The sequence below is a fragment of the Erythranthe guttata genome, chromosome 3, assembly GCF_056151865.1.
Source record: "Erythranthe guttata isolate IM_541 chromosome 3, IM_541, whole genome shotgun sequence".
In the NCBI taxonomy this organism is placed as follows: Eukaryota; Viridiplantae; Streptophyta; class Magnoliopsida; order Lamiales; family Phrymaceae; genus Erythranthe; species Erythranthe guttata.
The window spans coordinates 1,996,650-2,021,775 of NC_142535.1; the positions used below are offsets into that span (position 1 = coordinate 1,996,650).

General features: G+C 40.6%; 1 pseudogene; it reads right to left on the reverse strand.

Moving 5' to 3' along the window:
* Window positions 1-326: 326 nt before the first annotated feature.
* LOC148771490 (uncharacterized) lies at window positions 327-20,274 on the reverse strand (annotated as a pseudogene).
* Between the last annotated feature and the right edge of the window lie 4,852 nt (window positions 20,275-25,126).

A 25,126-nucleotide genomic window follows, 5' to 3' on the forward strand; every position in this document is an offset into this window, starting at 1 on the left:
TCTCTTGAGTATCACAAGATTTCTTTACTGAACGTAAGAAAACTCTTGTTTATTATTTCTCTTCATTATCAAAACCCTAGCACAAGACGACTATTTAAAGAGAATAAAACCCTAGAATCCTAATCTAACTAGGAGACATAATTAACTATACTAATAAAATACTTAATATCTAACATAACCACTAAACCTACGGCTCCTAACTAAATTAATACTTCAATAATATATATTAAATAATAAAATACTAAGTAACGATTAAATATACGATCTATTAAATATATATCGTATCATGCATCTCACAAACCATTGCAAATTAATTTAGACGAGTTTTACCCGTTAAGTGTTGGGATTGTGACATCACATTCCTTAAGGCAGCAACTTAGATCCACTAACGATTCAGCATCTCCGATAGAGTGGGGCCCACTATCGTGTCGTTGCAAGTGATCGCTGGTAATTCCGTCTCTGCATGAAAAAACAGAGGAGAACAAGTTTTGAGCTGAGAGAAGCTGCATCGTTGCATCGCTTTTCTCCGCTCGCGTCACCAGCTGAAATATCATAATATATATAATATCGGTGATTATTACATGGAATTCAAAAAAAAAATGTTGCGAAAATATTATAGTTTTGTGAAAACCTTTGGAGGATCATTTTCGAGGTCAACAAAGAGCATCGTGGTCTCCGTAGTCAAACTTGATTTGACAAAGTCCGCGAGTGTTCGAACATTAATTAAATAGATCATTTCATCTATGACCATGACATGTAAAAGCTCGAAAATCGAGGACACGTAAGAGATGATTAGATGATTAATTAGCAATAATTACTTAATAATCTCTGAAATTCATGTATTCAACAAAACGACGAATAAGCGATTTAATAATATGTTTTCGTTTTCTCGTTTCATATTGCAATAAGAATCTCTTGCTTCTAATGTAATTTAGCCGGTATACTTGCATGCCATGCGTGCTAATTAGATGTGGAGTATTAAATTTAAAAAAAAAAATCTCGAATGGACAGGCTTATAAAAACTTACGTAACAATCAAAACATGTCGAGTACAAAACAATTGTATGAAAATGGAAAAAAAAAACATTTACGAAACGGGATTTAAGCATTTGAAAGTTGTTCAAGTACACCGGCCATGATCCGGTTCGGAGTTAGTCTTTCCCGGCCCAGGATCAGGAGCCCAATTATCAAAGCCCACCAAGGGGTTGGGCCCACCAGTATTAACGATCCAAGGGGCCGCCCGGCCCAGTAGCATAAAGCCCATCTACACAGGACCTGATTTTCCTCCCGAGGAGTCCCGACAGTTCGGGAGGGTTATAAATGCTGGACGGCGCATTTAATGCTCTGACAGTAACATTTATGGCGGAATGACCAAGTGCGGCTCAACGGCTAGTACCGAACGAGGTCAGTAAACCTACTGGAGGAGTTATCATGACCCCGGCCGCCCGGGCTATTCGGGGAATGACAACTGTCACCCGTAATCAGCGCGGAATTCCCGGGACCTCGAGCTCTGAGTTGAGGTGTATATAAAGGGAGTTTCTCTTTTCTTTTAACACACGCAATACACACACAAAAAATCCCAAGAAAACATAACAATAAAAACCAACACTGACTTGATCGTCGGAGTGCTAACTCCGGCATCAGTCCGGCTTTCTCTTTTTCAGATCACCGGAAGCCAAGTCACCAGCACAACTGTTTTCGACGGGATCAACTGGCGCCGTCTGTGGGAAGATTTTATAAGTAAGGCCAGGTTAGCTCTTCACCAGCTGGCACTACTGACGCACGTAAAGGATCCTACCAATGGCTACGCCCGTAGACGTAGTCCGAAACCTATCAGAGCAATTGAACGAAGAGTCAACTCCACCCCCGCTGCAGGTCCTCGGGGCCGAACCTCCCTCAGATCCTCGAAGAGAGGAGCCAACCCCGACGGCTGGTGGATCTCCTACCGGATGTGAGAATTCCACCATAACGCTCACCCTAGAAAACCTGCAGGCCCTGATCGCTGCTGCAGCTAGGGGTCGGTCGCCCCAGGAAAGGATAGAGGATCCCGCTGCCAAAAGAAAGGCATCGGGCGGGGGCGAGAAAGGACCGTGTTTGGAGGAGCCGGAGGCTTCCCCTCTCGAGGAGGAAGAAGGAATGGCGGGAACACCGTTTATCGAAAAGCTGCAGCATGGTGAACTTCCCGCCACATTCAAACATGTCACTTACGAGTACACGGGAACCACGGACCCCTGGGAACATTTGTCGAGATTCATCACCTCTGCCTCCCTTCATCGACTGACAGACGGCGTGAAGTGCCGTGTGTTCGCAACCACGTTAGTAGGGCCAGCACAAAGATGGTTCAGTCAGCTCCCTCGATGCTCGGTCCACAGCTTCACACAATTTAGTGAGGTGTTCCTAAACCACTTTGCCAGCTCGAAAAAACAAAAGAGGAGCACCCTTACCCTATTCGCAGTACGACAGAAGGAGAACGAGCCTTTGAGAAGCTATGTGCAGAGGTTTAATACGGCGACTTTAGAAGTCCCGGCCACCAGTGAGGAGGTGCTCATCAATGCATTGGCCCAGGGGTTACGCATGGGTGAGTTCTTTGATTCTCTCTCCAAAAAGGCCCCTGTCTCTTTCAACGACTTGCTCAGGAGAGCAGAAAAGTACATAAATGCGGAGGAGGCTCGAAGAAGTAGAGCTATAGAGGGCATCTTACCAGCGGAAAAACGGAAGGAAAGGACCCGCGAGGAGATAAGGAAGCAGGAACCGACTTACCGGCGAGAGCCTGGCCCGGACAGGAGGGGAGGACCTCGTTTCGAGAATTATGCACCCCTCTCGTCGGCCCCTTCGGAGATATTAGTCGCCATCGCCAACCACCCCAAGCTGAAGTGGCCCCGAACTTATGCGGAGGTTCCAAGGAAACCCGCCAACGCCGGGCCCTATTGTAAGTTCCACAATGAGCACGGCCATTCCACTGATGAATGCCAGCACTTAAGGGATGAGATCGAGAGACTGATCAGAGCTAAAAATCTTTCAGAATTCGTAGGCGGTAATCCCAATGGGATAAGACAGGCCAAGAAGGGAGATAGCTCGAACCGACCCCCGACTCACGCGAGTGGAGCTACAGAGGCCCGCCCACCTAATAGTTACATTCACACGATCTTTGGAGGTCCTATCGGAGGAGACTCGAACAGGTCTCGACGGGCGCACTTGCGAGAGTTGCAGGAGCTAAGGGGAGAGCTCGCCATGATGTATCGGGTATCTATAGCCCCGCCGATCACATTTGGGGTGCAAGACGAGACCGGCATACAACAGCCGCACAACGATGCGTTAGTCATCACGGCCATGATAGCCGACTATGATGTGGCCAGAATATTGGTGGACACAGGCAGCTCGGCGGACATTATCTACTACGAATGTTTTAAACAGATGAGGTTGAATTTCGAAGTTAGGAGGGTAGACACGGCTCTCATCGGCTTCGCCGGGGAGGTAGTACAACCCATGGGCGAGGTGACACTGTCTGTGTCCCTGGGAACGGAGCCCTTGCGAGCCACAAGGGCCGTCAGATTTCTGATCATAGATGCACCGTCGACGTACAACATGATAATGGGACGACCTTCGATGAACTCATTTGAAGCCGTCGTCTCCACATTTCACATGAAAATGAAATTCCCAGTGCTAGATCGGGTGGGAGAGGTCCGCGGCGACCAGGAGACGTCCAGACGATGCTATAATCAAGCGCTACGGGGGCAGCGACGCATTAATCCCATCGGATGGGGGGAACGCTTGGAAAAGCAGGAAAAAGATGGCATAGATAGAGCAAGGGAAAAAAGGGCCCGCGCGGAGGCAGACGACGAGAGGGAGGGTCACATCCAGCCCATGGAAGAATTGCGAGTGGTTCATCTCAGCGAGAATGACCCTAGGAGGGTCACTAAAATAGGGACCAGGATGGATAGCAAAATGGCCGAGGAGCTGATAGCATGTCTAAAAGTCCATCAGGACGTGTTTGCCTGGTCTCCCGTTGACCTGGTCGGGATAGATCCCTCGGTAGCTGTCCACAAGCTAAACCTAAGGCCTGGCGCTCGCCCTGTGAAGCAGAAAAGGAGGCACTTCGGGGCTGAGAAGGATAAGATCATTAGCGAGGAAGTAAAGAAGTTGTTAGAGGCGGGTCATATCAAGGAAATCCAGTTCCCGACCTGGTTGTCAAACGCAGTGCTAGTGAAGAAGGCGGAAGGAAAATGGAGAATGTGTATAGACTTCCGCGACTTGAATCAAGCTTGCCCGAAGGATCACTACCCATTGCCAAGAATCGATCAACTCGTGGATTCAACGGCCGGATGCGCAATGCTCAGCATGATGGACGCCTCGCAGGGATACCACCAGATCCGCCTGGCCGAGGAGGATCAGCCTAGGGTCAGCTTCGTGACTTCCACGGGAACATATTGCTACGTAGCAATGCCGTTCGGTTTAAAGAACGCGGGAGCAACGTACCAAAAAATGGTAGATAGTATGTTCCGGACCCAGTTAGGGCGGAATATGGAAGTGTACGTGGATGACATGTTGGTCAAAAGTAAAGAGGCCGGTGAACACATCGGCGACCTACAGGAGACGTTCGCGACGTTACGGAAATACGGGATGAAGCTCAACCCTGCCAAATGCGCGTTTGGTGTGGAGACCGGAAAGTTCCTAGGGTACGTGGTGACTAAACAAGGAGTAGAGCCCAACCCGGAGAAGGTGCGGGCGATAATAGAAATGTTACCCCCAAAAGGCGTAAAAGAGGTGCAAATATTGGCTGGTAGGATCGCGGCACTAAGTCGTTTCATCTCGCGAGCGGCGGATACCAGCTACCCGTTCTTCAGAATCCTGCGCAAGGGTCACCGCTTCCAATGGGACGAAGAGGCCGACCGTGCGTTCGAGCAGCTGAAGGAGTCTCTCACCCGTCTACCTCTACTAGTGAAGCCTGAGGTCGGGGAAAGACTATATGTGTACTTGGCGGTGGGTCGCCAAGCCGTGAGCACGGTGCTGCTGAGCGAGAGGAAAGGGGCTCAACACCCTGTTTATTACGTAAGCCGAATGCTTAGAGGAGTCGAAAAGAATTACCCCGAGATCGAGAAAGCAGGATTGGCCCTCGTAATCACAGCACGGAAACTGAGGCCCTACTTCTTGGCGCACGGGGTAACAGTGCGAACTAACCTTCCCCTGAAAGGAACGTTAGGAAAGATGGATGTATCCGGTCGAATGGTGAAGTGGGCAGTGGAGCTAGGCCAGTTCGACATCGAGTATGAGACACAGGTCGCTATCAAAGGGCAGGTGTTAGCGGACTTTTTGCAGGGGATAGCGCAAGAGGAAGAGAGCGGGGAATGGAGAGTTTTCATCGATGGATCCGCCACCCAATCGGGGAGCGGAGCGGGGGTACTGCTGGTCAGCCCCACGGATGATAAATATGAATACGCGATCCAGTTAACTTTCCGGGCGTCAAACAACGAGGCTGAATACGAGGCCCTGCTGCACGCCTTGCAGTTGGCTGCCGACGCGGGGGCCAGGGTTTTGGAGATATTCTCTGATTCGCAGTTGGTCGTCCAGCAGTTCAACGGGATATTCGAAACGAAGGATGGGCGAATGGAAGAATATTTCAGCAAGGCGAGAAAGCTAGCTGAGGGCTTTCACAAGGTAGCACTTAGGCAAATCCCGAGGGAGGAAAACGAAAAAGCGGACTTCCTAGCAAGGGTGGGAAGTATGTCCGCGGACTGCTCTTCAAGACAGATAACGATCCTCGAGGGGCAGCCAAGAGAGCAACTGGAGATCGCGACAACAAGCCTAGCACCAGATTGGCGCCAGAGTATCATACGATGCCTGCAAGGAGAAAGGCTATCCTGCCGGAAGGAGCAGAACAAATTGGAAACGAAAGCGAGAAATTTTTGCCTGGATAAAGGGACACTATATAAGCGGGGATTCACTAGGCTCCACCTAAGATGCCTAAGCGAAACGGAAGGAGCAAATGCGATCAGAGAGGTTCACGACGGTTGCTGCGCAGACCACGCCGGCGGGCGAACGCTCACGATGCGTCTACTTAGAGCCGGTTATTTTTGGCCCACTATGAGAAAGGATGCAGCGCAATTTGTGAAGAGCTGCGACAAGTGCCAAAGGTACGGCCCCCGCATACACAAGCCCGGGGAGGAGATGACAATCGTGGACGCCCCTTGCCCGTTCGCCCAGTGGGGAATCGACATAGTAGGTCCTCTGCCTCTCGCGACAGGCCAAAGGAAGTTTCTAGTGGTCGCTGTAGACTATTTCTCTAAGTGGGTCGAAGCAGAAGCAGTGGCGAGAATCACAGATACGGAAATAATGAAATTCATATGGCAGAACATATGCTGCAGATACGGGCTGCCGAGGAACCTCGTCTCGGACAACGGCACACAGTTTAATTCAGCACGGATCACCAAGTGGTGTAAGGGTTTGGGCATAAGACAGAGGTATGCGGCGGTAGCGCACCCGCAAGCAAATGGTCAAGTTGAGGTAGTGAACCGAGTCATAATCGAAGGGATCAAAAAGCGGTTAGATCGAGCGAAGGGCAACTGGGTGGATGAGTTGCACTCGGTCCTATGGGCATACCGGACGTCCCCCAAGGAGGCAACGGGGGAAACCCCATTCTCTCTGGTGCATGGCTCAGAGGCAGTAATACCGCTAGAAGTCGGAATACCTTCGAGGCGAATTAGTAACTTCAACGAAGTAAACAATGAAGAACAGCTGAGAACGGACTTGGACCTAGCAGAGGAGTTAAGAGAGCAAGCTGCGATCAGGATGGAGGCGAGTAAGGCGAGAATGAAAAACGCCTATGACAGAAAGGTAAGGAGAAGACATTTCCAAGTCGGTGACCTGGTGCTTAAGCTGGCGGACGCCCTGAAAGCCACCGGGAAGATGGAACCCAGTTGGGAGGGACCATACGTTGTTAAGAAGATATTAAAAGGAGGTGCGTACGAGCTAGCTACAGCCGAAGGGGATAAGCTACTTCGACCATGGAACGTAGGGCATTTGAAGAAGTATTTTGCCTAAAGAAACGCATGTCTTCCACTGGCCATTTCGATGTTTCCTTTTTTTTTATATATATATTTTTGATATGTTCCCCCTAGATGAATGAGAACTACTCTTCCTTTTTTGAAGAACTTATGAAAGTAAGGAAACGCTAAAAAAAAAGGGGGGGAATTTTCTGAAATCGAGCTCGAGCTCACGATAGAACGCCCAAGAACTCGAGCGAAATTTTTCCAAGTATGTCCCTCGGAACGAAATCGAGCTCGAGCTCACGATAGAACGCCTGAGAGCTCGAGCTCCGGGTCATAGAAAGATACGATCCCGAGGAACGCTAAGGAAAAACTGAAATTTTTCCAAGTATGTTCCTCGGAACGAAATCGAGCTCGAGCTCACGATAGAACGCCCGAGAGCTCGAGCTCCGGGTCGTAGAAAGATACGATCCCGAGGAACGCTAAGGAAAAACTGAAATTTTTCCAAGTATGTTCCTCGGAACGAAATCGAGCTCGAGCTCACGATAGAACGCCCGAGAGCTCGAGCTCCGGGTCATAGAAAGATACGATCCCGAGGAACGCTAAGGAAAAACTGAAATTTTTCCAAGTATGTTCCTCGGAACGAAATCGAGCTCGAGCTCACGATAGAACGCCCGAGAGCTCGAGCTCCGGGTCATAGAAAGATACGATCCCGAGGAACGCTAAGGAAAAACTGAAATTTTTCCAAGTATGTTCCTCGGAACGAAATCGAGCTCGAGCTCACGATAGAACGCCCGAGAGCTCGAGCTCCGGGTCATAGAAAGATACGATCGCGAGGAACAAAAAAAAAAAAAAAAAAAAAAAAAAAAAAAAAAAAAAAGAGAGAATACAAGAGAGAAAGAATTAACAGGTTACTAAGTAAACGAATAAAAAACGTGAAGGCGTACATAACAAAAGCAATACGGGATAATCAACATAGTCCAAACATACGATAAAACAAAGAAATAACAAAGGAAAGTTTTTTTTAAGAAGACGAAGAGCGATGAACAACTGCGGCGGCAACGGATGGAGTGGATAAAGGAGCAGAGGAGGCGGAGGCAGGATTGGTTGCAGGGGCAGGCAGCGGAGGAAGAGCCGGGTGGGGACCAGCGGTGGCCGACGACGCCGCACCCGCCGGATCAGTGGGTAATGGCTCCGGAAGCTGGGGAGCGGAAGGCGAGTCAATTGACGAGATCAGATCGTCGGTAATAGACTGCCACCAGGCATAGTCGATTGGCTCACGAGGGTCGCCCTTCCATAAAGGAAGCGTCCTGCTAATCTTACCGAGGACAGCTGTAGGCTCGTAGCGAACGACCACCTGCTGCTCGGAGGCCAAGGTCTCACAGGCGGAAATGGTCTGTTTCACGTAATACATGCCAATGGGACATGCATCCTTCAAGAAAAGCTTCGTGTGCGGATACTTCTGGAACAGCTTCACCCGGTACTGGTCAAGAATCGACAAGCCCTCTGCAGTCGCCAAAAGCTCTCCTAGGGATTTCCCTCGTTCGGCAGCCAGGCGGCGGGAAAGTTCTTCTTCGAATGCCTGTTCCTTCGCCTCCAGCTGTCGGACGACTGAGTCCCTCTCCTCATGCGCCCGCGCAATCTGTCCCTCCAGGGCACTCTTCGTCTCGCATAACTTTGATTGGATGTCTTGAAGCTTTTCTTCGGCAAGCTCGCACTGCCTGGATAAGGACCCGTTTTCGGCCATCAGGGCATATATCCGGGAAGATGCTCGCTCGAGAGCAGTGCGAGCATTGGCAGCCTGCGAGGACAGCTCACGAACCGCTTGATCATGAACCGAAGGGTCATCTTCACCAAAACCCGAAGCCACGATAGAACTCGCCTAAAAAGTAAAAAAGTAATAAATAAATAAGTTCTTAATACCATCGATGAGATAAAATAATAGGTAAGAGGAAGGTAAATACACACCTGAGCTAGGCAAAGAGCCAACTTTGCGCGGCGGGTTGAGTGGGGCAGATTGTTCAAAAAGGATGAATCCCCGGCGACCTGGACCTTGGCTAGCTGGCGAAGAGCAAAGTCCACGGACGCTTCAGAGTCGTCGGCAGAGAAGAGGGAGGGCAAGTCGAGGCGGGCTCTCTTGGGCGGCGGGGTGGAGTCACTTGGCTGGGGTCGTTTCGAGCTGGCTCCCGCCGACTCTCCTTGAGCCTCTTCAAACCCGGGGTCGCCGCCCACAGAAGCCACCGGGTCGCGTGCCTCGGCCTCACTGTCCAAGAGATCGATCACGACATCGGGGGCAGTCAGCCGCAAGTTAGAAGAGGGTGGTGCGGCGCGAGAAGGGGAGTTGGAACTGTGCGACGGAAACTCAGCTCCACGGGAAGATGCCTCGGGAGCAACAGAAGTACCGGCCTCCTGCGGTTGTACCAACGAGCCGCCGGCATTCTTCTTCTCGGCCTCCGCCATTTCCATCAGCATGTCAAGCATCATCTCGGCTGGCAAAATAGAAATATTAATAAAGGCTTCAAACAAAAATACAAAGGGAAACGGGGAAAAACATTGCACAAGTAAAATGAATAGGGGGCGGGGAGGCAAAATTGGTATATACCCCAGGGCCGGCGGTCGAAAGAAGGGGTGCGCCACAGACCGGCACGGGAAAAAAAGGGAGTGGTACTAACGATTTTCTCCACATTCCAAGCTCGAGGACGAACACGAGCAAGGAGACGGGCTGTCTCCTCGTCGAAATTCACGTCCAAGGCAGCACGCTTGGGGGACTTAGCGGGAGGAGAAGGGTTGAAGGGCCACGGAGAGGGAGGACGGGCAAAAAAGAAACGTCGTTGCCACGAATCGATCTTTGTGACCAGACCAGCGAAAAGACGGCCGACTCGGGTTGAGAGATGGAAATAGCCTGAGGGCGATCGATTGTGGGTAAATAAGGAAAAGAAAAGCTCGGGACGTGGGTTGACACCGGTACCCACACAGACAATGTAAAAGCAGGACATGAATTTTATGGCGTTGGGGTGAAACAAGTGAAGGGGAACTTTATAGATACGACTGACTTCGACAAAAAAGGGGTGTAGAGGGAACGAAAGGCCGGCTTTGAATTGGTCGAGGTACCAAGTGAGGTACCCCGGAGGAGGGTTAGAAGGGAGTTGGTCACGGGAGGGCACCACAAGGTGAAACGAGGGATCCATCCCCTGGGTAACATAAAGGGCCTCAAGGTCGAATTTATCGACCAAGGAGTGGGTAGGTTTCTCCGCTACTTTCTTCTTCCCCGCCCTAGAGGAAGAAGCAACTACAGTTTTACGGGGACCCGGTCGCCGACGACCGCGCCGCGGAACCGGGGAGGGGACGGCGGAACCCGTCCTCTCCGAAGAAGAAGAAGTGGAGGTGTTTTGAGAAACCATGGTTGAACCAGTCAGAGGAGGGGCGAACGCAGTATAAACAAAGGAAAAAGGAATAAGGGTGTACCTGGCAGAGTCACTCGATTAGCAGAAAGGAAGGTATTAAGAAGAAGAGTAGAAGAGAGGTGTGAATATCAGAATGGATGAATAAATGACGGTTTTCAAAAATAAAGTAGGGTATAAAGTCGAAGAGCCGCCGGCAGTAATGGCGCACGGAAAACGAAGAGCCCCGCGTAGGCTGTAGGGACCTAGGATTGTGTGTGGAGGGTGCAGAAGACTAGGCGGCCAACTCGAAAGACGCGGCTGATTGAACGTCGCCCGAATTAATGAAAGTAAAACCGAGTGAACTCCGGGCCCTAAATCCGGAGATAGAACCCGGAGTGGGGGACTAGTTGATCCGGTTCGGAGTTAGTCTTTCCCGGCCCAGGATCAGGAGCCCAATTATCAAAGCCCACCAAGGGGTTGGGCCCACCAGTATTAACGATCCAAGGGGCCGCCCGGCCCAGTAGCATAAAGCCCATCTACACAGGACCTGATTTTCCTCCCGAGGAGTCCCGACAGTTCGGGAGGGTTATAAATGCTGGACGGCGCATTTAATGCTCTGACAGTAACATTTATGGCGGAATGACCAAGTGCGGCTCAACGGCTAGTACCGAACGAGGTCAGTAAACCTACTGGAGGAGTTATCATGACCCCGGCCGCCCGGGCTATTCGGGGAAGGACAACTGTCACCCGTAATCAGCGCGGAATTCCCGGGACCTCGAGCTCTGAGTTGAGGTGTATATAAAGGGAGTTTCTCTTTTCTTTTAACACACGCAATACACACACAAAAAATCCCAAGAAAACATAACAATAAAAACCAACACTGACTTGATCGTCGGAGTGCTAACTCCGGCATCAGTCCGGCTTTCTCTTTTTCAGATCACCGGAAGCCAAGTCACCAGCACAACTGTTTTCGACGGGATCAAGATACAAGTAGGATAACGGCCGAACTTGCTAGGTCAAAATTGCGTCTTTTGGTTCTTTTCTCTTCTCTTGCTCTTTCTTAACGCCACCACCGTCGTCAAAATAAGAGATTGGGGGAAGGTTTGAGGCTCATGTAAAGTAATTTGTTGGTGGAAACTAAAGTTTCAATAAATTAAAATTTATTGGTGGGCGGCGGATCTAGAGTAGATGGTGGTGTTGGTGAAGGAGAGGTGAGATGGTGGTGAGCTGCGGCGGAGCCAAAGCGACAACCCAGTGGAGATATGGTGGACGAGTGCTGAGAGTTGGGTGGGAGGGTGGGGAAGAAGAACGTTTTTTTTTTGTTTTTTTTTTCTTTTCTTTATTTAATATATAATGTAAAACTAAAAAAAAATAGAAAACATATTAAAACTTTTAATGGTATAATATATATTTCATTCTCGTTTAAATATATTTTTTATTTTTAGTATTTACAAAATAAAAAACTATATAATATCTATAAAATTATAATATATTTTATTAATTGCTGAAAAATTCACAAGGGCATTTTTGTCACTTTACCTTCAGTCAAAGCCTAAAATCATAAAGGGTGCAGTATGCTTCAAAAATGTTAACACAAGGGGGTGTTGGTGAGTTTTTTTTTTCACAAGGGGGTATTTGCCAATTCGAGATAACACATGGGTAGTATTTGCAATAAACTCTAAAATACCATTACTTAAATAATTAATTAGAGTAGTTCTATATTAAGTGCTAAAGGATCGAAACAATTCTCCATTTTATGAGTCACACCGATTGGACAGACGAGTTTTTATAATGGGGCTCTTTGAGAAAACCCCCTCATTATTTTTTTTAATTGAGGGAGGCCCAAAATATTTTAGTCCATTTGAGAAAAGTCCACACCCATTTTCAGCTATTATGCTTTCCAGCTTTGTCCCCACCCGCCACATCATCAGTGGGTCACGCTCAGCAATTTTTTTTTTTTTTTTTTTTTTTTTTTCCGTTTTTTTTCTTAATCGACTATGAAGCATAGTCGATTAAGCCTTAATCGACTATGCTTCATAGTCGATTAAGGAAATTATTTAATTAATTTTTTTTTTTTTGTTTTTTTAATTTTTTTTTTCTATATCAGGTGTATTAATCGACTATGATGTGAAGCATAGTCGATTAAGAATCTGCTACTAAAAATAACAAATCACAACTGCGAAAAAAATACAAAATCAACTATATATTACCAAAACAAAAAAATATACAAATATTATAAATGATTTATACAATTGAAAGCAATAAACAAAAAATCCAAAAAAAATAAAAAAAATTGGAGTCGATGAACCTTAATCGACTACCAGAGCATAGTCGATTAGCTTAATCGACTATGAACATGTACATAGTCGATTTAGGTTTCATCCACAAAAAAAACAAAAAACAACCTCCCCTTCGTCACCACACCACCCAGAGCTCCTGCCATGGCCGAACCCGTCAGGTTTTAAGAAAAAAAATTGGCAATTCATCAAAAAAAAAAAAAGAAAAAGCTATGGAAATTGAGCATCAAATTATAGTGAGGGGTGAAGAGGAACAACAAACAAAGCAGCAGGTACAACTCATCAATCCACCTTCACCTTCATCCTCACCCTCCCATGAATTCTCCTTCACCATCTCCCTCCACCCGCCGCCGCAACCGCCGCCGCCACAACCGCCGTCCGACATTAACACCAACAAACCAAAATCCCCTCCTCCAATCGCCGCCATCGATTTATCTCCGGCGGATGAAATCTTCTTCCACGGCCACTTACTCCCCCTCCACATCCTCTCCGGCGGCGGCGTTGGTCAACGGAGGCACCTTTCATCATTTTGGCAACGGTATCAGTGGACGGCAGAGGAGAGATAGTGGTGGTGGTGAACTGGGGAGGAATGAAGAGAGAGAAATGGGGTTGTTTGTTGATGAACGGTGAGCCAGGTTGGCAGCGGCGACGGGGGCGACGGTGATGAGAAGATTTGTCGGAGAAAGAAAAAAAAAAAAAAAACAAAGAACACGGCAGAAGAGAAGCAGAAGACGAGAAGATGAGAAGACAAGAAAAAAAAGAGAGAACGGCAATGGGTTAGGGGTAATAAGGGTGGTTTGGGAATTATTAAATAATATTTGGGTAGGATATTAGGTAAGGGGGTTTTCTCTAATTATTTTTGGGAGGGGGGGTTTTCTTAACTCATTTACCTAGATGAGGGGGGTCTTGCTAATTATCCCTTTTATAATTTAGCAATATCGATCGGATTAGTTCAATAAAGGTATTACTAGCTAAAATTTATAAAACATAAAATCGGAAAGCAGCTTTACAAACCACCATTACGCACGTGGATTATCTAACATGGAAAAACCGTGTCGTTTAGCGTTTATGTAGGCAATACGCTCGATTCTTGATTATCTCGGTTGTTAATTTATTCTTCCGTAGATGCTTGAATTTTACAATGACCCGGTTTTCAAGAAACTATTTAGTAAAGAAAGAACCACGAAACACCGATATACGGCAAGAAATTGGTGCAACCTTTTTGCATTGAGTGAGAAATGCACAAAGATGGTGCCCTAATTCAGGCATTTTCCATAATCAACCATGACACAAGGTCTCATACTTGAGCACACCAACAAAGTAGAAGAATTGTTTTTTATTTTTTTTTATTATTATTTTTTTTTTATTTTTTTAATTTAGAAAAACTATTGTTAAAACTAGTGAAAATATCCATGAAACCCAAAGAAGAGTGCGCTCAAATGGCCACGAAATAACAAAACCCAGTCATTTAATTCCCAAAGGGTAAATTACGAAAACCCCTGAACTTAGGTTGAACTTAGGTTAAATAACGATAAATACTCCTATCTATCCGTAATAACCAAAATCCCCTTCTGATTATTTGTTGATCGAGTTTTTTTCAACAGAAAATGTATACAATCTATTATACCTTCTCTATTATACCTTCGGTTAATAGGTGAGAGATAAAAGAAAATATCTAAAATTGCGTAATGTCTATTCATTGGAATAAAAAAGAATCCGTGAAAAGTCACATAATGGGATTGGTGTAAGACGAAAGCAAACCTCGGGATGTTTGGTAATTACAAATAGGTGGGGGTGTTTTCAATATTTAGCCTAAGTTCAGGGGGTTTTCGTAATTTAACCAATTTCCAAATGTAACAAAGAAATAAACAAAAAAAATAGAGAGAGGGAGAAGAGTTCGCTCAAATGGCAACGGAATAACAAAACCGAGTCATTTAATTCCCAAAGGGTAAATTACGAAAATCCCCAGAACTTAGATTAAATAACAAAAAACACCCCCACCTATCCGTAATAGCGAAATCCCCTATGATAAACCGTTGATCGAGTTTTATTGTGTAATGTCTATTCCCCGTAATAAAAAAAAATCCGTGAAAAGTCACACTTGGTGTAAGATGGAAACAAACCTCAGGGTTTTTTTGGTAATTACGAATAGGTGGGGTGTTTTTCGTTATTTAGCCTAAATTCAAGGAGTTTTTCGTAACTTACCCAATTCAAAAATGTAACAGAGATGCCTCAAAAGCCATTAGCGTTTCTTCCAATTTTGCTGCCTCCATTTTCCAAATTTTGAACAAATCCCACAAAAGTGTGTGAAGATTTTCTATATGGTGAAGAAGTACTGGCGAGAACCCATTACTCAAAAGTATTGAAAATTTCGTAATGGCGTTCTTTTTGTTGGGGTATTGAATGGAATTCAATTCAATTTGAGGCCCCCTTCGTCTAACTTGTCATCCTTCGAGCCAATTACAATAACCCCTTGAGGTAAAGCATAATTGCAAAAAGTCCCCTCAATTTTTGCGTAATTATGAAAACCCCTCTGACTAGTGTTTGTATCGGACCGTTTAAATTTACATAAAATGTGTTTTGTTCGTTTTATCCTTCTGTTATTTGAAAAGCAATAAATGGTAAACTATGATAAACACTATGAGGTAAGGTCTAATTACGAAAATATCCCTGAGGTATGTTGCCATCTACACATGCCCCCTATGGTAATAGTTTTGACGGATAAAATTATATTTTGACAATTACCCTATTATATATCCCTAAGAAGAAAGAAGTAAAAGTGATGACATTTCTTATCGCAATGGGTTGCAACTTTTTTATGATTTTTGTAAGGTCGCGTCTAGTCGCAATACTAGTTTCAATAAGTGTAAGACCAAATTAAAGGAAAACAAAAAAAAAAATATTCTATTTTATTAAGATGAAATGACAAATGTGCCCATTAATAAATTGTCTTTTGTTTATTCATGCAAGACCAAATAATGGATCAAGTATTTTGTGAAAAAAAAAAAGTAAAAAATAAACGCCCCCTAAAACCCTTTGCCTTCCCCATCGCTCAAGCCAATCTGCCGCCGCGAACATGCCACCCAAGCCAGTACCGCCACCGCCATGAGCATCCATCAGTAGTCTGCTAATCATTGAAGTATTGTTAAAATAATATTAAGAGGGTGTTTGGCTAAACTTATTTTAAACAACTGATAAGTTCTTATTTCTGATAAGATGTTTTAAGAGATGGTACGATGTTACATCTTATTTTTATGATTAATATTTAGAGTGTTTGGATAATGAGCTTATTTTATATTTTTACTCAATATACCATCTTAAATAAAAAGGTGGGATAGATGCACTACAAAAAAGAGAGCTTTTAAATAACGAAACAATGGTAACAATGTAAAATTTGTCACAATAAGTAGTCTATGGTAACGAATTATAATTTTTGTCACGAAAAAATTATTGTTTTGTAACGCTACTATAAAATTGTTACCAAAAGAAGAATTCCGTTACAAAAAAACCTAATATTTGGTGGCAATAATATATTGTTACAAAAACTTCATTTTTGTTACGAAAAAATATTTTCTAGTGACAAAGATAAACAATCGTTACAAATGTGATAATATTGTCAGAAAAACTTGTTATTCTTTTATGAAAAATTTGAATCTATTACAATAACTTAATGGAATTACCTCAGATAGTTATTAATTATTCAAATATACAAATACATTTTAGAATGTTGTTAATGTTTAGAATGTTACAACTTACAAATCAATTGACTTAATTTTGTTAGAAAATGTTTTTTTTTCGAATGTTGTTAAATTTTATGATGATCAATTAATTGTTAATAAAAATAATTCTACTAGAATTTTTTTTATTTTATTATGTTATCATATGTACTTAACTGTCATCAACACCAAATTATTTGTTGTTACAAAATATATGAACGACATAACAAATATATTGAAGTATATTTGTCATTATTAATTATTAGTCTAAATTATTTTATATTTGAACGTTTTGAATTTTAAACATGAATTTTCATATCACCTAGCAGAATTTTTAATATAAAATATTGATTTTTAAGATTAGCAAAATTCATTTTATCAGTTGATATTGTAATAGAAATAATAGTAGTAGAGACACTTTGAGTTGTAAAATAATTAATATATTCTAAAAGAATATTTTTTGACTAAATGTAATTAATCTATTATGTCAATGGGCCAAAATGCCCAAAATATATTGCACAAGTAGCAACTTGTGAAAAGATCAGGACAAAATGCGCTAGGGCTTTTAGATCTGTCTCGGTATTGGTAGTACTCAGATTCCTTCAAGCTCTTCACTTAAAGAGCAGTTTTTTTTCATGGCGACGACGATGGAGACAAGCAGTTTCTTCACATGTTTCCATTTACCATGCTAATGGAATGCTATTAATACTTGTGCAGCTGGCCGAGTTGTTGCTTTAGGCATTGGTGAAGATGGTTTTTGGGCGAAGTAGCAACAGCAGCGGCGATTGGGCAGAGCTGCAGTGGCGATTGGGCAAAGTCGCAACGGCAATTGGACAAAGCCGGAATGGCAATTGGCAAAGCGGAAATTTAAGGTAGAACTACTAAAAATTGCTTTTGGTATATTAGTTTTGGATCATCTTCTCTATTTAATCACTTGTACATAATACTCAAAAGATTAACCTACAAATTACTTCGTATATGGTAAATTTGCAATGCTTGAAAAAATTATAACACTAATTTAAGAATTTCTCAATAATATTCATATGTAGTTGATATAGGTGCATTTTTCTTACAAAGCCTTATAACCAGTATATAACATCAAATGCTAACAACATTGGTAGCAAAAGTTCATATACAATGTACACATATGAGCAGGAAAATATATATGTTATGCAAATTCTCATATTTCACCTCAATATCTTATCTCTTGTATCCACTAAAAATATTGATACCGCACCATTAGATAGTACTTATTTTGACAATTTGAGCATGGATGATGTGGATTGCTTACTCTCTATTTCTTGCAGCTTCTTTTAAATTCAAAATTGCAACTTACTTTGTTATGTCTTACTCTAATAGGACCAAGAACCTAAACTTTAGATGCTAAGATGAATGTTGTCTAGGCTAGCTATTACTTGAATTCTTATTGCTTCTTTACTGGTTGCTTAAATCTCATCCTCTGAAGTCTTATCAGTGCTTTTAAAAATATTTGTTCTATTCTCATGATATTAGTTCTTAATTTCCATGTATGTCCTTATGTAATGTGTATCATTAAAATTATTCTTGTACAGTCGAATTGTACTTGTATCTGCGGGTTTTTGGAATAGATAAAATGGTGGATATTGCAACATAATGTTGCAAAAAATTACTTTTGTTTTGATCAATCAATTGTCCTTTTCTTTAAAAAAAAAAAAACAATAAAACATGATGTATTTTATAGTTTAAGCTTGTATAAGGATGTAATTATACTGAATTTAGATACAAGGTTCTTTTTGTAATAAAAAATATTATCTCTTATTTTGATTGTGATTATAAAGTGTTACCAAGTAATCTTCAGCTCTTAGTACAAGATTTCATTGTGTTGAAGTTTACGCCTTTTGATATATATTCATTTTGGATTTAAATTTATTATGAAGGATTTATGGTCATATTTATATAGTATTTGTGAGAATTATATAGGTCGCAAAAAATATATATATATATATATATATATATATATATATATATATATATATATATATATATATATATATATATATATATATATATATATATATATATATATATATATATATATATATATATTAACAAATTATGAGTATTTGTGAGGATAAAAATTGTCACATAAGGTATTAGTAACGAATATTATTATTACAAATATATATAAAATATTACTCCAAATTTGACTATTGGTAACAAATTTATTTCTTGTAACGACACTATATAGTCTTAGTGAGGGTCATGTTGTTACCATAAATAGAGATATTGTAAGACCAATACATTTGTAACGAATATAGAAAACTTGTCAACTAATTAACTTCTAGCGTCGAGCTTTGCAGGACAAACAAAAGGTAACAAATCTTTCGTCACAATAAGTTTTAGCGACAAATTGGGCACTTATTGTGATAAGTTTTTCCTTGCGAAAAGTGTCTTTTTTTTTGTAGAGATGTATATCTTTAAAAAGATTTTATTTTGCTCTCCAACAACTTATTTAAAAAAATAATTAAGATCTTTTCTTTAAAATTTACTAAACATTTTGGGAGAGTTTATAAGCTCCTTTTAACATTTTGTACACTTAGCCAAACACTGTCTAAGAAGCATCCATTAGCACATATTTGTTTGATTATGTTGAAGAATTGTTGTTTGGAGGGTGAACTCGTATCAAAACCGTGCATTCGACCTGCAAAATGTCTCCTTTTAAGGGGAGGACTCGACATTTGCAGGTCGATTTTTGCTGCAGTAATTCGACAAATGTCGATTTGGGAGCGCTAATTTTCGACATCTAAAAATGAGGGGAAAATTTTAAAATTAAAATTGAAATTGAAATTGTTTATAATCGACATCAAGATATCGAAAATATATGCTGCAAATCGACACCTCAATGTCGATTTTTTGGCAAACCAATCGACATGTTGGCTATGTCAAGTTTGGTGCAAAAAATCGACATCTTAATGTCTATTTTTAGCTGCCAATTTCAACCCCGTAAATGTCGAACGGGTCTGCGCAATTTATTTTTCCTCCGAAAACGATAGTATAGCTATAAAACACATAAATACATACCTTATTGGTTTTTTCTACCGTAAAATCTTTCATTTTAATGTCTTTTCATTCCATAATTGATCTTTATATTATATACATGCCACTTATGTTGTATTAGCTGTTGATGTGATAATAGTTAATCGATTCGGAAAATTATTATCAGAGTCATACACTATGGTCATGTAGAATTAGCTAGGCATGCCTCTTGGGCTAAAAATAATTATTTTTACAGCTCATTAATCATATAATAATTTATTGAGCTAATAGCACAGACCCCCTGTGTTATTTCTAATTGGCATAAAAACCCTCATGACAAAATAATTAGCAAATACCCCCTTATGTTTGGTTTTGTATAGCACACATCCCTTTTTATCAGATTTAGTTGTTGACTTAAATGAAATGACAAAATTAACCTTGCAATATACCGAAAATCCAATTGAAAATTCGTGAAAAAAAAAACAAGAAATATAGAGAAGAATCTTCCTGTCCCCGTTGACCCACCCCCACCCAAAATAATTCTTCTTCAACAATCAGCAAATAAGCCATTTTTGTTCTTCCCCTTCTTCCTTCAATCTTCCACCACCATACCCAACCTCCATTACCTCCACCCGCCGCCGCCGCCCCATATTCTGCCGGTGTTAGCCGTCACCACCATACCCAACCGCCATTACCTCCATCCGCCGCTGCCCCCGCCCCATACTCTGCCCCCATACGCTGCCCCCGTCACCATACCCACCCGCCGCCGCCGCCCCATACTCAACATGCTCGTGCCCCTTCTTCGTCAACGGAACTGTGGAATATGTCGCCGGTTGAAGTGGTCGGAGTTTCTCGAGAGAGATGGAACAGAGGAAAGGCATATTTGGGAGTGGGTTGTTTTGGTGAGGTACCTTCCAAACATTTTGCAGGAAAAAAAATATATTTGCAAAGGGGGCACCATCAGGAAGCATTGTGTGTGTGTTTTGCGTGAAAATTGTGGAGAGTTTGATTGGGGATGAGATAATTTGGAGAGAGGGCGTAATAGAAATTGTCAAGGGCTGAATTGAAAATTCTTAAAGTTTCAATTTGGGGTTATGAAAATTTTGGGGCCAATATGTAATTTTCCACTTTTTATTTAAAGGGTATTTATATCTTTTCAGGTCAAAACATGCAGCCCAGTCGCACAATGTGCGCGTGCAGAACATGATAAGATGTTAGGGGCCTTATTGGCTTTGACTAACTTTGATAGGGGGGTCCTTGCTAATTTTTTTAACACGAAGGGGTTTTCAGCAATTAGAGATTACAGAAGGGTGGTTCTTGAAAAAACCCTAATTTATTTGACGAATATAATGCAAACTAAACATATATAAAGTATTTTTACGTGCACCTGCTACAGATTTGCACTTTGCATGCATGAGCTCATGCACTATATACGTACTAAATAGTTGAATAAAAAAATGCACTGAAGTTGCAAAATATGTACGAGTACGTACAAACTTAAATGGTTCCTAAGAGGGGTCAAAACCAATGTTTTGAAAACCGGACAGGACATCGACCCGGTGAAGTTACCGGGTCACGGTTGAACCGGTTCAACCGGGGTCCAACCGGGTTTTTTAATTTTTAATTTTTATAACTATTTTATTAATTTAAATATATATTTTTTAATTTCCTTCCCACTTTCATTACTTTATTGTACAACTTGTGTTTTTTTGTATATTTTATAACTTACTCCATTTGTTTATACAAAAAAAAAATAAAAAAAATTCCTCACTTCTCTCTCTCCTCTCTCTTCTCCCTCTCCCTCTTTCTTCTTTCTTCTTCACGCAGAGCCCCCCAACCCAGCCCGTGCCCTCCTCTTCTTCCCTTCTGCTTTCTTTCTTCAGTCTCTTGTTGTTCTTTCTTCTTCTTTAATTTCTCACAGACAAAAACAAAGTCCACATCTTTTTTCGTTTTACTCTTTACTTTCATTTTCACCTTTTTTGTTTATTTTCTTCAGTCAAATTCGCCTAGATCTGTTTATCCACAACCTTTTCCGGTAAGATTCCGTCACCCACGACCACCATCATTGCGGATCCGGCCATGAAATTTTCGTTTGAGCTAAAAACCGGTTCTTGGGCCGGTTTTCCATTTTTCCGGTTCTTACCGGTCGAACCCGGATTTTGGTAGTTGAACCGGTTTTTTGACGTTTTTGGGTTTGCACATATAACCGGACCGGACATGGCGGCGGTTCGCGGTTGAACCGGTCGGACCGGCCGGTCCGGTCCGGGTTTCAAAACATTGGTCAAAACAATAATTATCAAGACCTCAATAATTATATGAATTTAATTTGATTATATATGTGCAAAATGTTAGTTTTGTGGCCATAATGAATTATTTAATTCTACCCACTTAACCTTTTTTATCTGAGGCGGTCCAATAACACAAAGCCCAACTCATTTAAGGTTCACTCTCGATCAAACTCATTTGGGCCGAAATTTAAGGAAGAATGAAATTGAATTTATTTTATAATGTATAAGATTCGTTAATATTATAATTGAATTTATGCATTTATTTAAATCCCAGTTATATTGCAATAATTCGTTAATACATTTATATTTTGATACAATAAATTATTCTTGTACTCTTCCTTAATATTTTATCTAATATTAAATAATTATGATTTTACTTTCTTTATATATGAAACAACGTTTATTTATAAAATTCTTGACGTAAATTATAAGGAAGAGTATAAGAATGATTTATTATAATATATATGAAATTAATATGTTACCATAAATAACGAATTATTGTAATATAAACTGACTTTTAATTTGATGTTATTAATGAAATATGTAATGCCACATGCGAGATGAGTAGGATGCCAACGTGGATGCCAATGTGGATGCCTAATGTCGAAATTTTAATGTATGAGAGTTTCAATTTATACATTATATTGATGTAGTTGATTATCTAATAAAATTTTGTAGTTGATTACTATAATTTGTAGTTGATTATAAATTTAGTAAATATAGAATAAAAATTAATTATAGTTAATTATTGTAATTTATAGTTGTTTACAGTGTGGTAAATTTCTTAGGAAAACAAGAGACACGTTTATTAAAAAAAATTAATTTATTAAAAAGGAAACATGAAAAAATATAGAAAATAGAATGAAATATAGGTAGTGGGTAAGAGGGGGAATTGGAATTATATAAGGGTAAAATAAAATTATGAGAAGTTAGGGAGTCTCTCAATATAAATAACATAATGGGTTTAGTTCTATTGAAATAAATAATGAAGGGGTTGTCTCTACTAACCCTAGTACAATTACTAATTTACTGAGTCTTTTTGTACATAAATTTATTTTATAAGAAAATTTTAATAATTAATTCTCATTTTGAGTTAATTTTTAGTAATTTTGGTGGATTACGAAAAAATTCCCTCTTGTTTGCCAATTACAAGCACCCCGTCAACTATGTACTATCTTACGAAAAAATTCCTCATGTTGATAAATTTAGGTGCGTTTATTCAGTAAAAATGTACATAAATTGCGGGGTGCGCCAAAATTTCATACCGTTTTGCGTTTGGTTCTAGACCGAATTACCAAAATTTTATTAAAAATATTTAAAATTTTGATTTTGATTTTTTAAAAATTAATTTTAGTTTAAATACCGATATTACACACACACACACACACACACACACACACATATATATATATATATATATATATATATATATATATATATATATATATATATATATATATATATATATATATATATATATATATATATATATATATATATATATATATATATATATATATATATATATATATATATATATATATATATAAAATAAAACTGAATATCACACCGAATTAACGTTTAGTAATCGACATATATGAATGTTTGTTCGGTTCGATTCAATCGATTTACCGGGTGAATGACCTCTACGTAAATTTGACATCGTAAGGATGGACGTGTAAGACAATATATAGTTGAGTGGTGTTTGTAATTATGCAAATAAGAGGATTTTTTTTTTCTTCATAATTATATCTTACCTCAGGAGGTGGCCATAATTTACCCTATATTTTAAGTTCGTACTTTTGTATGAATTCGGTGTAACTTTTCCATAAATCATCCATCCAATATCAAATTCTTCCAATCAAAATACGTATCATAAGGAGCCAAATTATTCCGATAGAGTTCTAACAGATTATTGGTTTCAGAAAGTGGTTGAGTCAACAAAGAGTTATGGGTGATCTAAGAAATAATGGGGAGCCATGTCACCCCATAACTCTTGTTGTCTCCACCACTAACTAAAATTAATAGCCGGTTAGAACCTTATCGGAATAACGTATTCAATGTATTATCCCATTAGAGTTTCTAACTACATTTCAGTGGGTGAGTGTAATTACCGATACCATAGGAACCTTAAAGATATTTAAGCATACCTTGGAGGTGTAGTTGTAATTTACCCTAGTAATTTTTAGAGATTTTCACGTTGCAAGAGAATGAAAGAATGTGTACTTAAACATATTTTAAAGGGGAAATTACGGCCAACCCACTAAGATAAGGCTAAATTACGAATCCCACTCCTGTTTGGATATTACAACCATTTCAATCAACTATATATTCTTACACATTCACATTTACATTGTCGAATTTACATACTAAATGATGGGTTTTTTCGTAAGAAAATACATAATTGATAGAGTGGTTGTAATTATTCACAAGAGAAAATATCAATATAAAACGGATCTATGATTTTATCTTCCCCCTATGCGATAATTCTTCACCCAATTAATATCCTATCATGCAAGTTATGATTCCCAATTATTAACCCAAGACACGAAATTACTCATAACCAGCTGTCGCTGTATTATAATTCTATTATTCATAAAAGATTCAGTATATGTCTATGCAAACCTAGTATGAATAAAGCATTAAATAACAAGTCTCGAAAGCGGCTACCTAAGGTATTATCTGTATGTCTACGATAATACATGCAATTAACACACTCATCCGGTGAAAAACTACTCGAAGGCTCTTCTATCCCTGTTCTAATTATTAAAACGATCTGTCAATCAATTCTAACAATAACAAATAGCAACATAAATTATCTACGTTCATGCGCTAAATAAGATCAAGATAGAAGAAATAATCGAAGAATTAAACTTGCATAAAAGTAGAAAAATAGGTTCGAATTACCACATAGGGTTCCAATAAAATCCTAGAATAAAAACTTAGCTACTCATAACATGTTCTCTACGAGAAGCATAATAAAAATATGAAAAACCATAAAAGCTATGAATAAAAATAAAAGAGGAGAACTATGATGAAGATTCGTCAAGTCTTCGTCTTCGTTCTTGTGCTTCTTGATCGCGTGTAGAAAGATGAAAGATAAAAGATAAAGGATAAAAGATAGATGATTTAATTGTGTGCTCTTGGCCTTTAAATAGGGTGCAAAAATATAATAGGGCGGGTTTCCTTGTGTAATTAAACTTCCTTCACTGCGCCACCTCGTCAATCCGGACGGCCGTGCGAGAATAAGCTTTAAAATCCGGACGGCCGTCCGGTCTTTAATTCTTCAGAATTTCGATATTTTCACTTTTGGCCCACTTTTTCTCCGAATTTGCAGTTTTCACCTCATAAGTTGCCAATTCTTCAATTTGCACCTAAAATACAAATAATAACCATTTTAAGCACCAATTATCGTTAAAACACACCAAAAGTTCCAATTAAAAGG